Raw genomic sequence first — 10,391 nt, forward strand, 5'->3', positions numbered from 1 at the left:
TGACCATATATCTCATTTCCTCTCTACTTTCACTGGCTTGTGTGAGTAATCACAAAAATCAGCATTTTTTAAATCCCTCCCCTTCAACTACTTACATTTATTGGCCATCCTGCTGTATTCCATGGTACCAGAGTACAACAGCGACCACCCCTTTCAATCCATCTTGCTGTTTTAAAAATAGTAGCTCTCCACTAAACCTTAACTTTTCAAACAGCTAAAACTTAAGTTACCTACTTTCACATCTAACTTCTCTAGTGCGCACTGCAGTGTGCATTTTTTTTCCATCTTACCTTTAAGCATCCCTGTGACTAGCACTTTCTCTAATCTCTGCTGGAAAGCACTTGGAAGCCTTAAACTGATACAAGCACTCAACTCTCCTTGTTAATAAGGAGAAATTAATAGTAGGCACTAAACAGCCTATAATTGCAAAGTACCTTACGAGGGTAAGGGAAAACAGCTCCTGTACTTTACAAAAAAGAAAAAAAAAAAAAAAAAGCACCAAACCAGGCATGTCCAAGGGTCAGCTTCCGGTGATTTCTCCTGTCCACCTGCTGAATCTGGGCACACTGGGGCAATCATGTACACAGACAACCCTCTCCTCCTACCACCCAACACTACAACCTGTGAGAGATGCACTTACATAGCCAGAATGGAAGCACAGCTCTCTCCACCCAAGATTGCGCTAGACAGTCAAGAGGAGAAGGTTAACACCTACACTACACCTCAAGCAACACACAGCCCTTCTAAACCCACACCACCAACACCCACATATAGCAACACTAAATCCACATATGCAGAGGCCCTTAACTGTAACCTGCCCAAGCAACAAGGACCACTGAAGCTGAAACGCAAACAAACACCAGTCACAACCAAAGTGTCACATAGTTTACAACACCAGTGTCTGCCACCCAGCGACAGCCCCTAAGGCAAGACAGTGTACCTAACGCTTTAGTCATAGGTGGCTCTATAGTCCGGCACACTGATGTCCCTCTTACCAGGTTGAACAAGGAGAAAATTACAGTCAGCTACCTGTCGGGTGCCAGGATCTGCCACATAACGCATGCACTCAAGTCACTCCACAACAGGTACAAATATGACTCTGTCATTGTCCATGTTGGAGTGAATGACTTGAGGCATACCTCCCCGGACTACATGAAAAGAGACATGGAAGAGCTCTCGGATCATGTGGCCCAGGCAGGTATGACCCTAGCCCTGAGTAGCATCCTGCCTTCGCCCAGAATGATACCACAATATAAGGACAAAATGATTGACTTCAACAATTGGCTAAGCTTCTGGTGTCATTCAACGGGGATCCAGTATCTGTCTGCCTGGGATGACATGATTGACAGACCACGATGCTTTGCCAGAGATGGTCTGCACCTGTCGCCCCTGGGATTCAGGTTACTGGCTAAGGCTCTTGCCACCCCTATAGTGCCTTCTTTAGGCAAAGTTCAAAGGACAAAACCACCACCGTAACAGGCACAAGCATGCGAAATCTGAAGGTAATGCTACTCAATGCTAGAAGTCTGAACCTCAAAATGCACTCTCTCGAGGCACTCCTAAAAATGGAGAACATCGATATCTGTGCAGTAACTGAGACCTGGTTCATGGCTCCAGAGAGCACCCCTGCAATACTAGGCTACAACTCTTACCACACTTTTCGGCCACCAAACCAGGACGGAAACACTAAAGGTGGAGGAGTGTCAATATTCACCAAGGATATTCACACCGCCAGGCTAGTTGCCCAACACAATGCATCTGAAATTCTCCAGGTGCAACTAACAGTAGGTAAGACTGCAATCCCAACTGTAGCTTGCTACAGATCCCCCACCATACCCCAAGATTCTCACTACGCCTTTCTAAACATACTGGAAAATATTAAGATAGAACCAAACACCCTAATACTGGGTGATTTTAACTACCCTGCCATTAACATGGGAAAACTACTCATGTACCAACACCTTTGCCCAACGGTTCTTGGAATTCATAAATTCCAAAGCCCTGGATCAACTAATCCATAGTCCAACCAGGGGCTCCAATATCCTAGACCTGGTCATTACCAACATGGGAAATCGATGCTCCACACCTATGGTCACCCCCTCGTTAGTCAGGTCTGACCATAAGCTAATCACCCTTAACATCCACATCCCACCCCCACCCCCCCAGTAAGGAAACCTCCATAAAAAAACTTCTCCAAAGTCAACTTCCTGCTACTCAAGTCAGAAGTGACAATCTTCACGACACCCATGCAGACGGGAGCTGAAGGTCCAACTGCTGAATCCTACACTAAGGCACTGTACGAGCACATCCACTCATGCATGAATCGTGCCATCCCTAATAGAACCAAGATGCTCTCATCCAAAAAAAGGAAGCCAATCTGGTGGTCCCCTGCCATAAACAAACTTTACAACAAAAGGAAGAAACTGTTGCAGAAAAGAGGAAAATCTCAGGATGCAAAAAACTCCCTTACGAGCCTCAGTAAGAAACTGAGATCCCTCATAAAATCCTCCAAAGCTAGTTACGAATATAAAATTGCCAACGATTCCAAAGACAACCACAAGGCATTCTATAACTATGTCAAGAATGTAAATGGCGATGCTCAGATCTGCTCTGAGCTAAAACAGAATGGCATTAAATATACTGATCCCAAGGATATTGCCAATATCCTGGCAGATCGATTCGGTGCCAACTTCACCCCCCTCTCACCCCCTAAATGGCCCATCTCAACACCGGAAGATTGCCAAATTCCGGACATGTCTCATTTGGGGTATCTGATTGTCATTACGGCAACCGGAAGTACACTTTCAACAGCTTAGAGGGCCTCCTTTGTGTTCAGCTGCTGCCTGTGTGTCTGGTTGGAGCTGCTGAGCAAAGCATGCTAGCTGCTCAAGCATTCCATGACGAGCAAAGCCGCTTTTTCACCCGTTGTTTTTAAACATGCAGGAAGAGATTGTAGCTCTTTGTAGCTTACGTAGAATTACATCAGTTTACTCAAAAGCTCTTCCCATTTAAAAACACCGCTCGCTCTCACTCAGTGCAAAGGAGACGAGTCAAAACCTAATGCAAATTTTCATGGACAAAGCACTATGGGATATCACCGCAGATGCCGAACTTTCCTCAGGAATTTCCTGCTGCTCCAGTAAAGGTAAAGAGTCACGGTTTGCGTTCAACCCCAGGTTTGTCACTGTCCTCATACGCCATTGTAAAAACAACTCACCAACCAGGTAATGACGCTTACACCACTGGACCTGCTCACTCTCTGTCAGCAAACGCATACTTACCTGGCAGGGGGAATACCACGATCAAGAAGGTGGTTGCCCCAGGGTGAGGCTCTTCCATTGCACACTTCGGTTGGGTTGACCCCTGTGATTTCCCCAAATGTGGGAAACTCAACTGCAGAATTTATGGTAGTGGGGGACTGCGTTCGCGCACTTCCCTCAGTTTAAGTTAACAAAATATTGCCTTTCTTTTCTTCTAGTGTGCCTAGCCCACACATTTATGTCTATGTCTTTCATCATGCGCTAAGGGGCACCATCATTTTTTTATATCTTCTTTACAACCCCTTACCTTTTTCTCCAACAATGCATTTCTGTCTCTGTCCTTTACACAATGCTGTGCATGCATTTTTATCCTCCTTCCTTCTTTTTCTTCCTGCTCTTCATTCTTGCTCTTCCTTTCTGTCTTTCTAACTATTCTATTTAAGGGCTAAAGTAAAACATTTCACAGCTTTACCACAAAGGCTCATCCACACTCTGCTGCACTTTGCTGTCAGGGAAAGCTTAGTTTGCTTTTATTTTTTTCGATCACTTTATTGCCTTTCTATATTTTCAATACTGTGCTCTGTTGTTTCTTTTCTTTACCTTCTGTTTTACTTGCATTCTGCTCTGACAGCATATTAAAACTTCAAAACAGACCACAGTGCTCTCTCTTCTGACTCAGGCAGAATTTTGAAATTTTTTCCCGCCCTCCCACCCGGTTACGGTTGTCTTGTTAATTACCACCGTCTTTCTACTTGCCTGCCTCTTATGTTAATCTGACCATATATCTCATTTCCTCTCTACTTTCACTGGCTTGTGTGAGTAATCACAAAAATCAGCATTTTTTAAATCCCTCCCCTTCAACTACTTACATTTATTGGCCATCCTGCTGTATTCCATGGTACCAGAGTACAACAGCGACCACCCCTTTCAATCCATCTTGCTGTTTTAAAAATAGTAGCTCTCCACTAAACCTTAACTTTTCAAACAGCTAAAACTTAAGTTACCTACTTTCACATCTAACTTCTCTAGTGCGCACTGCAGTGTGCATTTTTTTTCCATCTTACCTTTAAGCATCCCTGTGACTAGCACTTTCTCTAATCTCTGCTGGAAAGCACTTGGAAGCCTTAAACTGATACAAGCACTCAACTCTCCTTGTTAATAAGGAGAAATTAATAGTAGGCACTAAACAGCCTATAATTGCAAAGTACCTTACGAGGGTAAGGGAAAACAGCTCCTGTACTTTACAAAAAAGAAAAAAAAAAAAAAAAAGCACCAAACCAGGCATGTCCAAGGGTCAGCTTCCGGTGATTTCTCCTGTCCACCTGCTGAATCTGGGCACACTGGGGCAATCATGTACACAGACAACCCTCTCCTCCTACCACCCAACACTACAACCTGTGAGAGATGCACTTACATAGCCAGAATGGAAGCACAGCTCTCTCCACCCAAGATTGCGCTAGACAGTCAAGAGGAGAAGGTTAACACCTACACTACACCTCAAGCAACACACAGCCCTTCTAAACCCACACCACCAACACCCACATATAGCAACACTAAATCCACATATGCAGAGGCCCTTAACTGTAACCTGCCCAAGCAACAAGGACCACTGAAGCTGAAACGCAAACAAACACCAGTCACAACCAAAGTGTCACATAGTTTACAACACCAGTGTCTGCCACCCAGCGACAGCCCCTAAGGCAAGACAGTGTACCTAACGCTTTAGTCATAGGTGGCTCTATAGTCCGGCACACTGATGTCCCTCTTACCAGGTTGAACAAGGAGAAAATTACAGTCAGCTACCTGTCGGGTGCCAGGATCTGCCACATAACGCATGCACTCAAGTCACTCCACAACAGGTACAAATATGACTCTGTCATTGTCCATGTTGGAGTGAATGACTTGAGGCATACCTCCCCGGACTACATGAAAAGAGACATGGAAGAGCTCTCGGATCATGTGGCCCAGGCAGGTATGACCCTAGCCCTGAGTAGCATCCTGCCTTCGCCCAGAATGATACCACAATATAAGGACAAAATGATTGACTTCAACAATTGGCTAAGCTTCTGGTGTCATTCAACGGGGATCCAGTATCTGTCTGCCTGGGATGACATGATTGACAGACCACGATGCTTTGCCAGAGATGGTCTGCACCTGTCGCCCCTGGGATTCAGGTTACTGGCTAAGGCTCTTGCCACCCCTATAGTGCCTTCTTTAGGCAAAGTTCAAAGGACAAAACCACCACCGTAACAGGCACAAGCATGCGAAATCTGAAGGTAATGCTACTCAATGCTAGAAGTCTGAACCTCAAAATGCACTCTCTCGAGGCACTCCTAAAAATGGAGAACATCGATATCTGTGCAGTAACTGAGACCTGGTTCATGGCTCCAGAGAGCACCCCTGCAATACTAGGCTACAACTCTTACCACACTTTTCGGCCACCAAACCAGGACGGAAACACTAAAGGTGGAGGAGTGTCAATATTCACCAAGGATATTCACACCGCCAGGCTAGTTGCCCAACACAATGCATCTGAAATTCTCCAGGTGCAACTAACAGTAGGTAAGACTGCAATCCCAACTGTAGCTTGCTACAGATCCCCCACCATACCCCAAGATTCTCACTACGCCTTTCTAAACATACTGGAAAATATTAAGATAGAACCAAACACCCTAATACTGGGTGATTTTAACTACCCTGCCATTAACATGGGAAAACTACTCATGTACCAACACCTTTGCCCAACGGTTCTTGGAATTCATAAATTCCAAAGCCCTGGATCAACTAATCCATAGTCCAACCAGGGGCTCCAATATCCTAGACCTGGTCATTACCAACATGGGAAATCGATGCTCCACACCTATGGTCACCCCCTCGTTAGTCAGGTCTGACCATAAGCTAATCACCCTTAACATCCACATCCCACCCCCCCAGTAAGGAAACCTCCATAAAAAAACTTCTCCAAAGTCAACTTCCTGCTACTCAAGTCAGAAGTGACAATCTTCACGACACCCATGCAGACGGGAGCTGAAGGTCCAACTGCTGAATCCTACACTAAGGCACTGTACGAGCACATCCACTCATGCATGAATCGTGCCATCCCTAATAGAACCAAGATGCTCTCATCCAAAAAAAGGAAGCCAATCTGGTGGTCCCCTGCCATAAACAAACTTTACAACAAAAGGAAGAAACTGTTGCAGAAAAGAGGAAAATCTCAGGATGCAAAAAACTCCCTTACGAGCCTCAGTAAGAAACTGAGATCCCTCATAAAATCCTCCAAAGCTAGTTACGAATATAAAATTGCCAACGATTCCAAAGACAACCACAAGGCATTCTATAACTATGTCAAGAATGTAAATGGCGATGCTCAGATCTGCTCTGAGCTAAAACAGAATGGCATTAAATATACTGATCCCAAGGATATTGCCAATATCCTGGCAGATCGATTCGGTGCCAACTTCACCCCCCTCTCACCCCCTAAATGGCCCATCTCAACACGGAAGATTGCCAAATTCCGGACATGTCTCATTTGGGGTATCTGATTGTCATTACGGCAACCGGAAGTACACTTTCAACAGCTTAGAGGGCCTCCTTTGTGTTCAGCTGCTGCCTGTGTGTCTGGTTGGAGCTGCTGAGCAAAGCATGCTAGCTGCTCAAGCATTCCATGACGAGCAAAGCCGCTTTTTCACCCGTTGTTTTTAAACATGCAGGAAGAGATTGTAGCTCTTTGTAGCTTACGTAGAATTACATCAGTTTACTCAAAAGCTCTTCCCATTTAAAAACACCGCCGCTCTCACTCAGTGCAAAGGAGACGAGTCAAAACCTAATGCAAATTTTCATGGACAAAGCACTATGGGATATCACCGCAGATGCCGAACTTTCCTCAGGAATTTCCTGCTGCTCCAGTAAAGGTAAAGAGTCACGGTTTGCGTTCAACCCCAGGTTTGTCACTGTCCTCATACGCCATTGTAAAAACAACTCACCAACCAGGTAATGACGCTTACACCACTGGACCTGCTCACTCTCTGTCAGCAAACGCATACTTACCTGGCAGGGGGAATACCACGATCAAGAAGGTGGTTGCCCCAGGGTGAGGCTCTTCCATTGCACACTTCGGTTGGGTTGACCCCTGTGATTTCCCCAAATGTGGGAAACTCAACTGCAGAATTTATGGTAGTGGGGGACTGCGTTCGCGCACTTCCCTCAGTTTAAGTTAACAAAATATTGCCTTTCTTTTCTTCTAGTGTGCCTAGCCCACACATTTATGTCTATGTCTTTCATCATGCGCTAAGGGGCACCATCATTTTTTTATATCTTCTTTACAACCCCTTACCTTTTTCTCCAACAATGCATTTCTGTCTCTGTCCTTTACACAATGCTGTGCATGCATTTTTATCCTCCTTCCTTCTTTTTCTTCCTGCTCTTCATTCTTGCTCTTCCTTTCTGTCTTTCTAACTATTCTATTTAAGGGCTAAAGTAAAACATTTCACAGCTTTACCACAAAGGCTCATCCACACTCTGCTGCACTTTGCTGTCAGGGAAAGCTTAGTTTGCTTTTATTTTTTCGATCACTTTATTGCCTTTCTATATTTTCAATACTGTGCTCTGTTGTTTCTTTTCTTTACCTTCTGTTTTACTTGCATTCTGCTCTGACAGCATATTAAAACTTCAAAACAGACCACAGTGCTCTCTCTTCTGACTCAGGCAGAATTTTGAATTTTTTTCCCGCCCTCCCACCCGGTTACGGTTGTCTTGTTAATTACCACCGTCTTTCTACTTGCCTGCCTCTTATGTTAATCTGACCATATATCTCATTTCCTCTCTACTTTCACTGGCTTGTGTGAGTAATCACAAAAATCAGCATTTTTTAAATCCCTCGACTTCAACTACTTACATTTATTGGCCATCCTGCTGTATTCCATGGTACCAGAGTACAACAGCGACCACCCCTTTCAATCCATCTTGCTGTTTTAAAAATAGTAGCTCTCCACTAAACCTTAACTTTTCAAACAGCTAAAACTTAAGTTACCTACTTTCACATCTAACTTCTCTAGTGCGCACTGCAGTGTGCATTTTTTTTCCATCTTACCTTTAAGCATCCCTGTGACTAGCACTTTCTCTAATCTCTGCTGGAAAGCACTTGGAAGCCTTAAACTGATACAAGCACTCAACTCTCCTTGTTAATAAGGAGAAATTAATAGTAGGCACTAAACAGCCTATAATTGCAAAGTACCTTACGAGGGTAAGGGAAAACAGCTCCTGTACTTTACAAAAAGAAAAAAAAAAAAAAAAGCACCAAACCAGGCATGTCCAAGGGTCAGCTTCCGGTGATTTCTCCTGTCCACCTGCTGAATCTGGGCACACTGGGGCAATCATGTACACAGACAACCCTCTCCTCCTACCACCCAACACTACAACCTGTGAGAGATGCACTTACATAGCCAGAATGGAAGCACAGCTCTCTCCACCCAAGATTGCGCTAGACAGTCAAGAGGAGAAGGTTAACACCTACACTACACCTCAAGCAACACACAGCCCTTCTAAACCCACACCACCAACACCCACATATAGCAACACTAAATCCACATATGCAGAGGCCCTTAACTGTAACCTGCCCAAGCAACAAGGACCACTGAAGCTGAAACGCAAACAAACACCAGTCACAACCAAAGTGTCACATAGTTTACAACACCAGTGTCTGCCACCCAGCGACAGCCCCTAAGGCAAGACAGTGTACCTAACGCTTTAGTCATAGGTGGCTGTTAGAAAAATCTATACATGCTGCTTAGAAAATATATTTACAATGTATGCTGCTTTCAAAATATATTTACAATGTATGCTGCTTGGGAAAATGTGTATTCAAACATTCAAACACATATAAGTTGTGTGGTCAAATATATAGAGAAATGTGTGCTTTAGTTAGGAATAAATGTACTTAAATCCATAATAGAGAACAAAGTTTGAAAAGTAGTATATAATGCATTTAATTCTGTCTTGCTAGAATAATAGTAGAAATAAACTTGCATATTATTGCTTGAAGCACAAGCTGCAGTGTTATCAGAAATTTGGCCTTGGCAGCGTGCAAGCACAGCCTGGCTCATGTCTTTCAAGTAAAGATTATTTTGCAAAGTTAGAAAATAATAAATCTGTTCGCATGTGAATCTTCTGCCTGCTTCCACCAGAAGAATAGCCTTGTGCGCACTATCAGAGATAGTGCCCAGCTGGTGAACAAGAAAGACAAAGAGGCATTAAAGAAGACATACATCTATTGTATTCGAACTAATCTAAGAGCCTTGAATTGGCTACATCCTCAGGAGGTCATCGTGACTGACCAGGTGCTTGCAAGGCTGTAACATTCTCATGGGAAAAGACTTTTGAAAAACACAATGTCAGCACTTTTCATAAGTTACTATGATGTAAAGACCCTGTCACTGACCACGCCATTGAGGTGGGCAAAACTGATAATGACATGTATAAAAATGGTGCCCTCTGTGAATAAACTAGTCAAAATTCTGTACAACTTTGTGTATGGTTTTGCCTCCTAATGTACATTAGAGTTTGAGATATTCGAGTTCTCCTGCATTATTGTTTGTTATTGATTGACATTGTTTTTGAATAACTCAATGATTTTACAGTCTGACTCTAACAAATTTATTTAACATTTTGGTCCTAATCGTGCCGGAATTCCCTTGGTAAGCTGCAGGTCAGAATATATAGGTGGCACCGAAATCTGCGCAGAAGAAGGAAAGACCTCCGACTGAATTGTCGTGCCCAAAGAGGCTGTCCACTTGTCTGATCTGTGGCCGAAAAGCGGAAAACTGGGTCCTAAAAAGCATATCAAACATAAGCAGGAGGCTCGGGTAAGCAGAATTCCTCTCTTTGTTTTTGTTTTAGATCGGGGACCAGGTTACACTGTGCTATTGCTAAGGTTTGTGATAGCAGGGAGAGAGGTAGTCGAAGTATTGTATCTTGAGTCATAGATCAGGAAATAAAACAAAGCAAAGTAAACAGTCATTCTAGACACTACTGTGAATACGGGGAATAAGATACCACGTGGTACAAGAGAAAGGGTTACGTAACAGTTCTTTTTGTTCTCTCTCTCTTCTTTTTTTTCTCTTTCAGAGACAGGGG

The 10,391-nt window shown here is 43.8% G+C and overlaps 1 protein-coding gene and 2 non-coding genes across 3 annotated transcripts in view; 2 read left to right on the top strand and 1 right to left on the bottom strand.

Moving 5' to 3' along the window:
* LOC122802271 overlaps positions 1–10,391 on the bottom strand; it is a 144,995-nt gene that overhangs the window by 88,263 nt on the left and 46,341 nt on the right. The window lies entirely within an intron of this gene.
* LOC122802952 lies at positions 3,274–3,439 on the top strand. Its single transcript, XR_006365025.1, has one exon. It is a non-coding gene; the product is annotated as a U1 spliceosomal RNA (small nuclear RNA).
* LOC122802954 lies at positions 7,300–7,465 on the top strand. The gene has a single exon (XR_006365026.1). It is a non-coding gene; the product is annotated as a U1 spliceosomal RNA (small nuclear RNA).

The sequence above is a fragment of the Protopterus annectens genome, chromosome 5.part0, assembly GCF_019279795.1.
Source record: "Protopterus annectens isolate FY-2018-M chromosome 5.part0, PAN1.0, whole genome shotgun sequence".
NCBI lineage: Eukaryota > Metazoa > Chordata > Ceratodontiformes > Protopteridae > Protopterus > Protopterus annectens.